The sequence below is a fragment of the Balaenoptera musculus genome, chromosome 16 (assembly GCF_009873245.2).
Source record: "Balaenoptera musculus isolate JJ_BM4_2016_0621 chromosome 16, mBalMus1.pri.v3, whole genome shotgun sequence".
Lineage (NCBI taxonomy): Eukaryota > Metazoa > Chordata > Mammalia > Artiodactyla > Balaenopteridae > Balaenoptera > Balaenoptera musculus.
The window spans coordinates 34,463,883-34,479,491 of record NC_045800.1 but is presented as its reverse complement, the minus strand read 5'-3'; the positions used below and the strand labels follow the sequence as shown (position 1 = coordinate 34,479,491).

General features: G+C 34.4%; 1 protein-coding gene across 2 annotated transcripts in view; it reads left to right on the top strand.

Moving 5' to 3' along the window:
• Positions 1 to 15,609, top strand: part of EXOC6 (exocyst complex component 6) — a 205,362-nt gene that overhangs the window by 32,524 nt on the left and 157,229 nt on the right. The gene's annotated exons all lie outside the window — the stretch shown is intronic.

Genomic DNA, 15,609 nt, shown 5'->3' with positions numbered 1-15,609 from the left:
GTTTTCATGAGTGTTTCATGTACTCTTGAAAAGAAAACATATTTTTTATTTGGGTTCTCAGTTTTACACACAGACTCCTTATTAAATAAGTTGGTTATATCTTCTAAGGCCTCATATTGTCTTTCACCTGATCTTTCTTGAATTGAGAGAGGTGTGTTACTGTCCCATTTTATTAATTTGTTACTGTCTCTTCTCACATCTCTTATAGTTTCTGTTTTATGAAAGTTTGTTGCTAAAGTTTTGGGTATATAAATATTAATGTTATATTTATATTTTGAACTGTATTTTTTAGCATAAAGTGCACAGATTGTAAGTGTAAAGCTCAAATAATTTTCTCTTTTCCATGGTGAATGGTGGTTTTTGTTGTTGTTTTGTTTTTGGTTGTTTTGCTGAGAAGTCAATCTTAAGAGAATTTCTCCTTAATTATAAATTAATACTCTAGTAAAGGACTTTGGTAGCATATATAGATCATCTCTTAAGTTATTAGGCAAACTGCACATTAGATCTGCTGTAGACAATTTGATATTTTTGTTGAATTTTCTAAATTCTTCTAGGGAAGCAGTCTATGTCTGCATTCATTAATCTGCTTAATTGTTTAAGGTTTTTGAATTAAAATTTATTTAGCAATTCAATTTGTTATCCTAGAGGAGAAATGAAATTTCTGTGTATTAGGTGTTTCCATTCCTCATCTTTAGCTTTTTACCAAGTAGCACAAAAGTCAACAGGAAGAGACATCTTCTTGGTCAGGAGTGTAAAAACAGGAAGGGGGAAGTCTATTGCAAATCTCTGTTAGCTGATTATCAATTCACATTTCACCATAGAGGATGTCCATTAACGATCATCTTTGTGCTGTGTTGTTAACCAGAATTTCAGTGAGTGTTAATGTTGGTATTACAGAATGTCAATCCTAGTTATAGGAAGTAATGTTAACTAACAGATTGCACTAGGCTCTTTCCTATGCATGGAAACAGGATACTATTCGTGAGAACAAGGCTGAGAAATTGTACATAGAGGAAAACAAGGCAAGTAAAATATAACATCAGAAATGTGGAGAAAATCATCCTTTGCTTTTTTGCCTTTGCTTGATCTTGATGCTTTGATAGGTTGTGTGATCCTTTAAGATATGATCATATCCATGTTTTAAAAAATTAGGGCATGTCAACTCTATCATTGAAATATTTTTTGACAGAATATCTTCAATTGAATTAGAGGAAACACCTGGGTATTATTTACTAAAGCGTTCTAAGAATGCATGTGGCAAACTAGATGAAATATTTCATGGGAAAAGAGTGAATATTTTGTTAACAAGAAATCTTTTTCAGCATTGTGTGATGAAAGAAATTAAATTCTGTGTTTATACATTTCTGTGTTTATACATTCCTAGAGTTGCTAAAAACTCTCATTTACTCTGCAGCTACAAGATACCTACTTGGTTTAGATACCCAACACTGGTATTTTAGGACACTTAACTTATCCTGAGTTCTTTACTTGGCTGTACAAAATTGTGGATGTTTTGAAGAAATTAAAAGTGTTGTGTAAAAGCTAGATGGCATTATATTATTACTGTTTATTATTGTTATTCTAGAGACCTGTTTGACATTTTCTTTTCCTCAAGCGTCTGTTTACTTAAACTATGCCTTTATTTCTGGATTATTTTGTGGTAATTGTTCCCAGCATTTTTTACATTATGGCACAAACAGAAAGTTAGAATGAGGGTTGAGATGATCATTATTGTGGTATGCCTATAACTTATTCATTTGGGAAGACATACTCTAATGTATTGATCAGATAAGGGAGTTTGTCAGCTCCTTATAATTGTAAAATTGTGTGTGTGTGTGTGTGTTGTGTGCATGTGTGTGTGTTGTGTGCGTGTGTGCGTGCATGCATGTATGTCTTAGTTAAGGATTTTTTGTTCGTTTGTTTTAGTTGTAAGTACCAAACCAACTTGAATTAACTTAAGGAAAAAAATGAAAAAAAAATAGTGGAAGGTTACTGGGTATCTCACAAAAATCATACTTCTCAGAAGACTGGAACAAAGAAGTAGAAGACCATATTTCTTTCTGTTTCTCCATGCTTTGTTCTGTCTTCATTTTCTGAGGTGTGGCTTTCTCTGCTTCTCTCTGCCCTTGAGGAGGATGACTACCTACAGCTTCTGTATGTCAGTCAGGCACATACAGCTGGCTATTTCTGAATTCCACTTCAAAATTCCTGAAAGAATGTGTCTAACTGAACCAGCTCAGATCAGTTGTACACCTCTGGTGCAACGTACTGTAATTGGAAGGGGCTGTACTGCTCGTTCAGCCTTGTGAACAGTTTTCAGAGACAAAGAATATATTGCCGTTGTGTTTGTGCACTTTTCTGGGGAGAAGATCTATAACTTTTATTAAAATCTCAGAGAAGAGTCTTGCCACTCCCTGGCCACTGCCCAGATAAAGGTTAAGAATAACTGCTCTAAGAGTTATGATAGAATTCTCTCTACTTACAACAGGTATCCTTCACATCAGTTAGACAGTTTAATTGTCTTTTTCACAATACTATGTTCCTTCCTGGCTGTGTTTACCATGATTGAATTCCCTCCTCCTTATTTCTCCACCTACTCAAATATTACCTGTCACTGAACTCCTTTCTTAGGTCCTATTTCCTCTATGAAGTCTTGGCATCTTAGAAGACTGCATTCTATGTGGATAAATAAACAAATAAATAAATATATGCACACATATACATATATGTGTATTTTCTGTGTCTGAAATCTTATAGCATGGATTTTAAAAAATGCTACACAATGTTATTTAGTTGTATGTCTTAGGATATATATTTTCTTTTCTTTCTTTCTTTAGTTTTGGTTGTACTGTGCGGCTTGCAGGATCTTAGTTCTTCAACCAGGGATTGAACTTGGGCCATGCAGTGAAAGTGCTGAGTCCTAACCACTGGACCACCAGGGAATTCCCTGTATATTTTAAATAAATGTCTTAAATGCAGGCCTAATGTAATAGTCCATGAAGCTTATTATTGTCATGCATCTCTGATTAGTTCCAATTGTGTTACGTAGCATAATGCCATGGGTACAACAAACTCATATTAAATACTTTTTGAACTGAATTAATGAAAAACAAGAACCTTCATTATAGAAAACTTGAAGAATATATAGAATAGAGAGGAGGGAAAAAATCACTTTTTTTCCTACTGCTTAAGGATAATCAAAATTCTAGTCATTTTTTTATGTTAGAAACAACAAATATTTATTTATTGAAGTTATGATATTCAACATTTTAAATGTTGAACTTTGTTAAATATTTGTTAAGTGAAGTTAAATTACATTATATATAATTTTCAACCTATTTTCTCTATTTATTTGATTATTTCCTATTGTTGCACATTTAGGTGGTTCATATTTTTTGTGAAATTCTGTGAATGGTGATATTAACTCTAAAATAATTTCTTAGAATCTTGGTTCCTGGAAGTGAAAATAATCATGTAGGAAATAATAGATAATAGCTAACATCTGTTGAATATTTACTATATGCCACTGTTTTAAACACTTATATGTGTTATTTTATTTAATCTTCATAAGAAGCAAATGAGGTACTCATTTTGCCGATGAAGAAACTGAGGTAGAGATAGATTAGGTCATTTGCCCTAGGCAGTCAGTAAGTGGTGAGCTAGATATGAACATAGGCCATTTGGCTTCTGAGCCTGTACTCTTAGTCATGATGCTTTGCCTTCTGATTTAGAGTATCAGATAATGAAAGCTGCAATATAAAAACATTATTAAATTTTAACTTAAAAAGGTGGGAAGGTTTACATTAAGATTGGAAACAGTAAGGAATGTGACCAGAATTATACTCAGGGAGGGAGGGTCCTGTATCTTGAACTTATACTATGTCAGATATAGGTCCCTTATTCCTCTGCAGCTCTGCAGTTCCAAGGTACAGGCCTCCAGTAGTTTTAGTAAGGCCAGTCTCTGGTTTATTCTCTCCAGGACTGGGGGTTGCTTGATGCAAGAAAAATCACTGACCTTTGTACCCTCTTCAGGCCCTTTTTCAATTCTAAATGATGGAAAAAACAAGACACCATCTTTCCCTGCCTTCTCTTTTTCATCATTCCTATCCTCATTCATTCATTCCTGTGTTAAAAAGAACATAAATCAGATTTGCTTTTAGCCTTTCTTACTAGAAGGGCTAGTTCTTTTCAATTTGGTAGACGGGGCCTAATAGAATCCATGTACAATGGTTTGTTTGTTGTCTTGTTTTCTGTTTTTGTCATGCCTGAATGTGAAGGCAGGCAACTATTCTTTGTGTGGTTTGTGAGAGAGTGTGTGTGTGTTGTTGATGTTTGGGTATTGCCAACTTCATTTTAATGGAGCTTAATTTTGAGAGAATTCATTAATAGAGGCATTGCCATGGTAATAAGGAAGATACTCTGGAATTGAGTAATGAACATGTTACTGACATATTTAAGGTAAAGAATTTCAGCAACTGAGTGTTTGGAGATTTTTTGCAGTGAGCTCCTTTTACCTTTTTTCGTGCAATATTCTCTAACACTCCGTGTGAGTTCAAGACTTGGATTGTAGACCTGGCTCTGGCCTTTTGTAGACACGTGCTGTTGAGCAAATCCTTTAACTTCTCTGAGCCTCATTTCCTTCATCTGTGAGGCAGAGATAAAACCAGCTGCCCTGTCCACTTCCCTAGGGTTCTTGGTATCAGATGCAATGACGTATGCAGAATTGCTGTGGATTGCAAAGCAGCAGTACAAATGTAAAAGATTATTTTTATTTTTTATTTTGTTAATTATATTCTGCTTTTGAATGGACACAGAATTGCTCTTCTCAACTTCTTGTTTTTTGTCCGTTTTTTCTGCTGAGCTGTGAAATGACCAGCAGAAGTGGACTGTGTGGTCAGGATGAATAGTGGGAGTTAGGATCAGCCTTGTATCAGGGTAACCATCTTTTGGTTTTCTTCCACACTATTTCTGAATTACACTTATTTGGCAAAGTGTCTTTTGAAAAACACATTATAAAAATTAAATTAATATGTATTAATGTATATTTATTTTAAAAATGCATAATTTTGGAATCCTTTCTTCCAGAGTTAGAATGAAATGCATTTACAGCTGACTTTCATTTTTAATATTTTCTGCAGTTTGGTAAAGTTCTTTTTTTTTTTACTTCAGGATATACTTATATCTTTTCCAGAACCTCCAAAAATTATTATTTTTTTAAACATTAACTTTGCTTGACATATTTTTCCCCATAAAAATGCTGATGTTATATAGTTTAGAGGTAGGTTAAAAAACCCTTCAATCTGTTAGAAGTTTTAGATTACTTTTCATTCAGTAATTTTAGCATTATCCTCATATGTAAGACATTTAACATGGAGCAAATCATAAAAATTATCTATAAATTTTTCCAATGCTGGTCGAGAAGATAAGTGAAATACATTTTTGTTTATATTTGACTGATACTCAGTTTCTTTAGATCTTACCTTAAGAGTCAGTACTAATTTCCCATCAGTTTTCAATATAAAAATAACTCATGGGGCTTCCCTGGTGGTGCAGTGGTTGAGAGTCTGCCTGCCAATGCAGGGGACACGGGTTCGAGCCCTGGTCTGGGGGGATCCCGCATGCCGCGGAGCAACTAGGCCCGTGAGCCACAACTACTGAGCCTGCGCGTCTGGAGCCTGTGCTCCGCAACGAGAGGCCACGACAGTGAGAGGCCCGCGCACCGCGATGAAGAGTGGCCCCCGCTTGCCGCAACTAGAGAAAGCCCTCGCACAGAAACGAAGACCCAACACAGCCATAAATAAATAAATAAATAAAAATTAAAAAAAAAAATCTATCATTAATTTAAAAAAAAAAAATAAATAACTCATGTATTTTTTATAAATTCAAACACTGAGTTTAAGATGTTCTTTAGTAAACTTATTTTTCTGTGTGTTCTTTTAATATCTGAGTGCCTATGATATGTCAGGCACCATGTAATATATAAAAGTTTATCCTATGCTAGATTGTCCATGCTTCCCCATAGGAGCTTGGAGTTGCCAGAGAATTTTTATGGTGTTTATGGTTCTGTTCTGTTATTTTTTTAATTAAAAAGTTTTAAAAAATTCAAGTATAGTATTTACAATTTTGTGTTACTTTCAGGTATACAGCAAAGTGATTTAGTTACATATATATATATTTTTTCAGATTATTTTCCATTATAGGTTATTATAAAATATTCAATATGGTTCCCTGTGTTATACAGTAAATCCTTGTTGCTTATCTATTTTATGTAGTTTGTATCTGTTAATTCCATACTCCTAATTTATCCCTCTTTCCCTTCCTTTTCCCCTTTGGTAACCTTAAGTTTGTTTACTGTGTCTGTGACTTTGTTTCTGTTTTGTATATAGATTCATTTGTATTTTTTTTAGATTCCACATATAAGTGATATATAATATTTGTCTTTGTCTGACTTACTTAGTATGATATTCTCTAGGTCCATCCATGTTGCTGCAAATGGCAATACTTCATTTTTTTTATGGCTGAGTAATATTTTGTTGTATATATTTCAATATATATGTACACACCACATCTTCTTAAACCAATTGTCTGTTCATGGACACCTGAGTTGTTACCATGTTCCGGCTATTGTAAATAGTGCTGCTATGAACACTGAGGTGCATGTATCTTTTTGAATTAGAGTTTTCGTCTTTTCTGGCTATATTTTCTGGCTTTTCTGGAGTGGGATTGCTGGATCATGTGATAGCTCTATTTTTAGTTTTTTAAGGAACCTCCATACTGTTTTCCATAGTGGCTGCACCAATTTACATTCCCACCAACAGTGTAGGAGGGTTCCCTTTTCCCCACACCCTTCCAGCATTTATTATTTGTAGACTTTTTGATGATAGCCATTCTGACCAGTGATACCACTGTGGTTTTCATTTGCATTTCTCTAGTAGTCAACAATGTTGAACATTTTTTCATGTGCCTGTTGGCCATCTGTATGTCTTCTTTGGAGAAATGTCTATTTAGGTCTTTTGCCCATTTTTTGATTGGACTATTTGTTTTTTTGATATTGAGTTGTATATTTTGGATATTAACCCCTTATAGGTTGCATCATTTGCAGATATTTTCTCCCATTCCGTGGTTTATCTTTTCATTTTGTTAATGGTTTCCTTGGCTGTGCAGAAGCTTTTAAATTTGATTAGGTCCCATTTGTTTATATTTACTCTTATTTCTTTTGACTTGAGAGACTGATCCAAGAAAATATTGCTATGTTTTAAGTCTGAGAATGTTTTGCCTATGTTCTCTTCTAGGAGATTTATGGTATCTTGTCTTATAGTTAGATCTTTAAACCATTTGGAGTTTCTTTTTATATATGGTGTGAGGGAGTGTTTTAATTTCATTGATTTACATGCAGCTGTCCAGCTTTCCCAACACTGCTTGCTTGTCTTTTCTGCATTGTATATTCTTGCCTCCTTTATCGTAGATTAATTGACCGTAGGTGTGTGGGTTTATTTTTTGCTTCTCTATTTTGTTCCATTGATCTGTATGTCTGTTTTTGTTGTTCTCCTGTTTTTAACCATTATATTAAAGCAGTAGATAACAGCATAAAGCAGATTTTAAAAAAGGAGGAAATATTTTTATTTTGATTTCACAGTACTTAGTTGTTAATTAGGTTGAGTATGAGATGCACACCGTATTTTGATACAATCGTAAAAGAAAAATATTTGGATGTCTAGAGATTACTTTTTGGTGAAGAGTGCCCTCTAGTGAACCTTTTCTCTTTATTAAGATTTGCAGTTCTTTGCATCCTCACAGCATTTGTGAAGGCACCTTCAGTTCTCAAGGAATTTAGAAGATAAAACATACACTAAGTAATTGGAGAATAAATTTGATGTGTTATACAAATAAATAAAAGATAGTGTATTATAGACTGTATGTAAAAGAGCTGGGAAAGTTCCAGGTAATGGGAAATTCATTATTCAATATAGCTATTCATGAAAGTATCCCAAAGGAACTATCTTGAGGTGAATTTTGAAGGAAGTTTAAGATTGAGGCATATTGTGGGGAGGAGCATCCTGGGGTCAAAAAAGAAGTTAAGGACAGTGCCAAAAAGGATTAGTGCCAAAAGGGAAAAAGAAATGGTGAAAAAAAGAATTATTCTGGAAAAGATTTAAATTTAATTCGATTTTAAATATTTTATGCAAATGTCCAAACAATTTGTTCATGTACTTAGAAACCTTTTTCAGATGTTTGGGAAGGATTCTGCTGGACAGTTGTGGCTTGGGGTCTTTCATGCGGCTGCAGTCAGATATTGGTTGCTGCTTGGGCTAAAATCAGCTGAGGCTCAACTGGACTAGACAGCCACGGTGGCTCACTCACATTGCTGGCAGTTGATGTGCTGTCAGTTGGGAGTGCCCACATGTGGCCTCTTCAGCATGGCATTTTTAGGATTGTTAGATTTCTTACGTGATGGATGGTTTTCCCCAGAATGAGTATCTAAAGACATCTATGTGGAAGCTGCATGGCTTTTTATTCTAGCTTCTGAAGTCACATATTATTACTTAAGTTATATTCCATTGGTTGAAGCAGTCATAAGCCTGTCCAAATTCAAAGGAAAGGGATATAGACCCCATCTCTCAATGGAAGGTGTGTCAGAGAATTTTGGACCTGTGTTATAAAACTTCATTTACTTTCAAAACTTTCCTGCCTCCTTGAAGAGTTAGGCTCAGCACAGATAAATTTTAATGATTTAGAGGGCAGCCATCCTCTGTATTAAAGTTACCTGTGCATATGCCTGTCTTTTGCGCTTAATTTTCAGTTTCTGTTGTACATGGTTGGTACTTAATGAATATTGTTGGAAAGAATTCTCCTTTCTCTTTATCCTGCTGTTAATGCTTTGGAGCTATTTCACTTCTTATTTGTACCTGGATTACAGAGAATCAGGGAAAGTTATGGGAACTTGTTATTCATGTTTGATGTATTTGATGAAATGGTTGGAAAATGTTAGGAGTACTAACATTTAACATGACACCTTATATTGACTTTTCTTTCTTGCTGTTCTAAATTGCTAAGTAACTGTAATATAAAATTTTTTTTTCCCCAAGATGGAGTGGTACTTTGAGCAGTCCTTTTGTGTACTTAAGGTAGGGAAATGGTGTCTTTGCTATTCGTTGTTTAAAAAAAAAAGAATTCCAAATCATGTGACCTTATGTAAAAGGGGCTTTTCTCCCCAATGAGAACTCATTTGCTCTCTTTGAATATTTTAGCTCATTGTTTCTCATATGGATGTTACTGGAATTTTGGGCACCTTAAATGTATCTAAAGGCTGCTGAAGAGAGTTGCAGTGTTTCAAGTCCCATTTCTGACTCTAGCTGCAGGTTTTCAAGTGGGTTATAAACTGGTATTGAAGACACTGCTCCACTGAAAGATTAGATTACATTTCCAATTTACATACCCTCGGATACAAAAACCAAGTGGTCACTTAGGGTAGGAGCAGTTAGAGTATCTCAGTGTGGCTTCTCCTAGTTTCCAGGATCCATACAGTAGGCACAGAGAACTGCTGATGAGAGAAAGTAGCGTCTCACTGGTGTGTAACTGCCCTTTTATGCTTGGGGCTTACATATATCCTGTTCTGAAAGAACTTAAACTAGCAATTCATATGCTTCTATTTAAGGAAATATTTTCAAATCTTGGCCTTAAATTACTTGCCAGATGACTGGTTTGTTGCATGACCAATTTGCTGAATTTACCAAATTTATTGATATACCGAAAACCTGTTTTTAAAACTATTTTTGAGATTGATAGCAAGTAATTTATATTGGATAAGATAGTTTTAATAGCTTTTGAAAATTTCTGATCACTTTTTCTGTGTTACGTTTATCATTGTTTTCATAGCAGCGTTTTTAGGAATGTTAAATTTGTCAAAAGCTGATAATCATAGGGTGGTTGGTTAATTGTCATAAATATGTTTAATATTAGAAAAGTATATTTTTATAGTTAGTAACCAAAATATCGGTACTAATCAGTATGATTGGTACTTAGAACATGAAAAGCATTCAATATAAATATGAAATTGCTGAAAAAGTATCATAAATAATCTCATTAATATGAAATACCAAATCTTGAATACTAATTATTGGAAATATAAAATTAATATTTTAGAAATTAAGTCTGATAAGCCATTTGAAACACTGGTGAGAGAATAGAAAAATGCCTATGGACTGGAAGAATATAGAATGCTCAAACGGATGCAAACACAATGTTTTATTACTAGACGTACAGAATTAAGGCAAATGTGTCATTTGAGGAACTGGTGAAAAAAATGTTGTTAATGTTTGAAAAAGTAGAAAATGACATTAAAAAGCATACAGTGGAAGTCAGAAGTAGCTGATACAATTATTTTAGTAAAGGAAAATTTAAAAAATAATTTCTCAGGAAACATTTTATTTTCTTTACAGTTATTATGATGGAATTTTTTTTTTTACAATGAAGATACAATGAAAGAAAAAGATACTGAAAATAGTGTACGGGTATTATATGCTTTTTGACAAAAAAATCCAAATGTTGCCAGTAATAAGAAGAGAGTTCTTTTTCACATAGTATCTTGTGAATGTTTTCCTTCAGAAAGATGTTTTCCTAAAAAAAATTGGAATATGATGAGTAAATTATTAATATTATTAACAGAATGTAGCATCTGTCTAAAATATCGAAGTAGCCTGACTGCCTCCATTAAGACATTTGATTTTATGATAAAAGCATTAATTTTCAAAGAGCCAATTTTAACATTTAAATGACATCTTAGTTTTCTTATATTTACTTTATTACCACTAGGTGGAGCCCTATGCATACAATTCAAGAGGCATTTCAGAAAGCACATTTACTTGTTTACATTCTATAAGCCTGATACATCAGATGATCAAATACTGTGAGATAACTCATATTTCCGTACTTTGCATTGGTGTGGAAGATTAGATATAATGAAGATAGAAAGTGTGTACCTAAAAAATCTTTTTTAGCTGTGCTTTTAAGACATAAACATTTTTTAAGACAAATACAAGAATGCTTTTATGCATTCCTCGTTGCTAAAGTTAAAATATGTAAATAAAATCATAGTGTAGCGTAGTCTATCTTTGTTTTTCTTCGCGAAGTTTTAAAGTCATCTCTTCTTTTAAAATTGATTTTGCATCTGATTTTTGTCTGATTAGCATTAAATTTTGCCAGAAGTAAGGTTTTATTGTGCTAAGCTTTTGGAAGTGCTGACTGGACTCTTATATTGAAGTCATTATCTCTATATGGAGCACTAAGTTGCAACCATAGTGGATGTGGGTAGTGGAAAATTTACCGACTTTCTAATGTTCACTCTTTCTGGTTTTGTCATATCTGTGTGTATTTATTTATAGAAACTTGATTAGGCTTGCCAATAGACATTATAAAATCCTGGGGACATTTTGAAAGAAGAAAAAATTATTTTCATTAACATTGTATATTGCTTGAACATTTAGGACAGCAGTATATCTGGCACACTAGATGGATACAACTGTTAACCAACTTAGGATTCAAGGAATGAATAGTGCTGAATGGTATTTCCTTTCTTGCCCTGCAAGTCAGAATTTCAAAGAATAATGATTATCATTCAAAGACATAAAAAGGAAAAAGAAAAATAGATTTTTCAGAGTCCCTTCAGCTGAGGTTAGCTGAGTACCAGGCCCTCAGTTTTCTCTGCTTCATACTTTGTTCCTCCTTATTTTCTTGCATTTGTAATTTAATACTGCCTAACAATTAGCTATGCCTCAGTTCTCATCCCCTTTTTCTGTTCGTTGGATGATTTCACCTGATGGGTGCAACAGTGCACATCAGGGATTCCCTACTGAGTCATTCTCAATTGTTGATCTTCAAAGGTGATCTGGTTAGTTGCTATGCTGGTAACTTCTCTGCATTCTCATGCTGCTTATCACCATTTCTGATTGGAGAGGCTGTCTAAAATAATGGTTAAGAGCACTGGCTTTGGAACTAGGTAGACCTGGGGTTAAATCTTGGTCCCACTACTCTGTTACTTTGGACTTAAAGTCTTAATCTTCCCAAACTACATTTGTAAATTGGGATGCTAACAGTATCTACATCATTAAGCTGTAGTGAATACTAATGAGATAATGCATGTAAATCACCTAATAGTGAGTACTTGGTCGTGTGTTACTGTTTTTTTTGTAGTTTAAGCCAGAAGCAGCAGAATATGACTCCTCTTTAGTCCACTAAGTCTCTGGGGAATTGTTGGCAGGGGGTGCACATCTTCTCTGCTTCTCTCCATATCCGTCTCCCTCCACCTTCTCACCAGATTATCTCTATAATTAAGCATAGATCCCTTCAGAGAGAAGATTGATAATTCTTGCTATGCAAAAAATCTTGGGATGAGAATTGCTTTTCTTTTCTTCCTTTTTCCAGTGTTCTATACATACCCACCTTTTCTCCCTTCCTGCCTCTCTCTATTCACTTAGCTGTTTGTTATTGGCTTTATTGGCAAATTTTAAATTACTTTTGACTTTACTTTTCATGAGAGTGGGTAGAGGGTTAAATCAACTACATGTCGTGATTAATGCCTTTTTTGAGTACTTGCATTTGGCTTTTAGATTTGTGTTGCATCTATTAAATTAAGAAAGGCAGAACTATGAACTTTCTAGGGTTCTTTTCAGGACCCTAGAATATTCTATCATTTGGTGAATTTTGGATTCTGGCACTTGCCGGGTCATTCTTCAATACTTTCTTTAAATGTAATTCATTTCTGTGATTTAGAACATTCCTTTATCTCAACTTCATTTCTGTGTACTCTGCTCAGAATGATCTCGTTGATATGGATTGTGGTTGACAAGTGGCTGTATCAGCTTGGAGTGCAGCTTGTACTCAGGACTGGAATGGCAGATGGTTGCCAAGGGTCAGGAGAGACTTATCAGTAGGCAGATCAAGACCTACTCTTCCTTCTCATTCACAGTACTAATTCTTTAATGTTATTTTTATTTCCTGTATTGGGACTTACCATTCTATTTTAATAGCAGAAGGCATGGAATGTAAAGAGTTCACCCATTTCAGGTTTTGGTTTTCTGTTAATGGATGGTGGGTATTACATATGTCATGATATTGTTTTTCTCCATACTAATAACATCAGTAGGAAAAAAGGTGTTCACCTGCTATAATAGTTACACTGCTATTAAATGTTTTAATATATATGCTGTAATATATGTATTATATTCCTATATATGTTTGTATATATATAAATAGATGCTATGATAGATGCACTGGCAGTGTTCTGAATCACTATAAAGCAGGAGTAGTTTTTAAAGCTCTAGAGAATAAATTGGAAAGGTACACTAAGGTTTGGACTTTAAGAACTTTCTAAAATAAACTGATGAGGATGAGTATAATTTTTGTGACTTTCTGTTTGAATTAAGAAAAAAAAAATCCCACAAGGACTCAGAGGCAAAGAATATACAAATCAATTTTCACTGCAAAGTAAAGGAGCTGCTACAGTGGAGGATTACTGGACTGAATGTCAATATTATGACATAGTATGAGTGTGTTTCATGTTTGGTAATTGCAATCATTGTTGCTTTTGTTGTGGTCATCCATGTACAGTCCTTGATGTCAGTCTATTTATCTCTTGTAAAAATAAAATACAGTGTGTGTGTGTGTGTGTGTGTGAAAAAAAAAAAAAAGAACTTTCTAAAATAAAATAGACTTATGGGAAATAACTATTGTTTCTCTTCTTTCTTTTTATTTATATGTCATTGTTATTTTTTAAAGAGATAACAGTATTGCCTTTGCACTCACAAAAGGAGTCAAACTTTCCTTTGGAGTGACATTGTAGTAGGGCAGTCCTGAAATACCTCTTGCTAGTTTTTTGCTACAATGCTACAACAGTAATAGAAAAAAAAAAAAAGAGCCGGTTCTTTTGGTATTTTCTGTTTACTACCTGGTATTTTAAAAGCCAGATAAATATCAAACTTTTATTAAAATATGTTAAAAATGATCTTAGAAATGCATATATATACATTACTTAAAGAAATATAATACTTGTTAACAATTATGAAATAAAAATTTGTTTATAGCACACCAGGGTCAGTTAAATAAATTTCCTCTTGCACACAAATTTTCCTTTGGTATAATGTTGTTTGTTTAATTAAGAGTTCTTGTTAACTATATGTGTTAATTATAGGAAAAGCATGAGATGGGAATTCTGGTACTGCCTCAGTCACTCACTAACTAGGCGACACTGGGCAACTCATTTACCATTTCTATGCCTGTTTCCTCATTTGTAAAAAGGAGGCAATGATATTTTCTCTGGTGTGGTGTAAGAAATAAATGAAACATTAGATGTAAAAATTATAAAAGTCCCTATACAATTGTCAGGTATTGGGGGTAGTCAACTACTACAGCATGGGTAATTGAGTGTTAGCTATTTGATATTTGCAGCCAGTACTTAATTATTCAGCAGATGGTTCACTTATTTAACAAGGATTTGGTTGTCTCTTATGTGCATACTATGATAGTAGCCAGTGTATATTGAGCACTTACTATGTGTCAGTTATTGTGCTAAGAGTTTTTCATATGTTTACTAATTTAATCCTCATAACAAACTGATGTAGATACTTTTTTAAATCCCTATTTTATTGTTGAGAGAATTTGGATTTAGAAAAGTTGGTTGGCTTAGCTGAGGTTGAACAGCTAGTGAGTGTCCTTTTTGATTCCATCCATCCATCTGTCCATCTATCAATTATTTATTGACCATCTGCTACATGGTAGGCTCTATTCTAGGGCTGGGTGTACAACAGGGAACAAAACAAACAGAAACTCTCTGCCCTCCTGCAACTTACATTCCAGTGAGCAAAGACAGAAAATAAATAAAAGTGTGAAATAGAGAGTATATTCAATAGTGGTAAGAGTGATGCAGTGACAAAGTAAATTCCTTTATTTTAGAAAAAAAAAAAGCAGGAAAAGGAATTGTGTGTGTGTGTTTATAATGTGGATATTGTGGCCGGAAAGGGCTTCATCAAGAAGGAGACCCAAAAACCTGAAGGCGGAGAGGGAGACAGCCATGTGTGAGAAATGTGATCCAGCTAGAGGAAACAGCATGTGCAAAGCATAGGACAGGAATGTGCTTGTGGTGTTTCAGGAACCACAAGGAGGCCAGTGTTGCTGGCGTGGAATAAGTAAAGTATTAGGAAGTGAGGTCATTGTGATAATATGGGGCAGAATTATGTAGGGCTTTATAGGCTGCTGTAAGAAAAATAGGGTTTTGAGCAGAAGAGAGACATGGGGTCTGACTTATATTTTAGTGGGATTATTTTGTCTACTTTGTTGAGAACAGACTGAAGGGAAACAAGGGTGGAATCAAGGAGACTGGTTAGGGAGCTGTTGGCAGTAATCTAGACAAGACAAGTTGTTGGCTTAGTGCAGGGTGATACCAGTGGAGGTAGTGAGATGTGGCTGGATTGTTTTGGTGGGGAGGTGAGAGAAGAGAATAGTCAGGGATGATTTCAAGGTTTTTTTGCCTGAACAACTAGAATAATGGAGTTTACTAAGATGAGGGAAGGCTGTGGGAGGACCAGGGTTTGGGGAAGAAGATAGGAATTCGTTTTG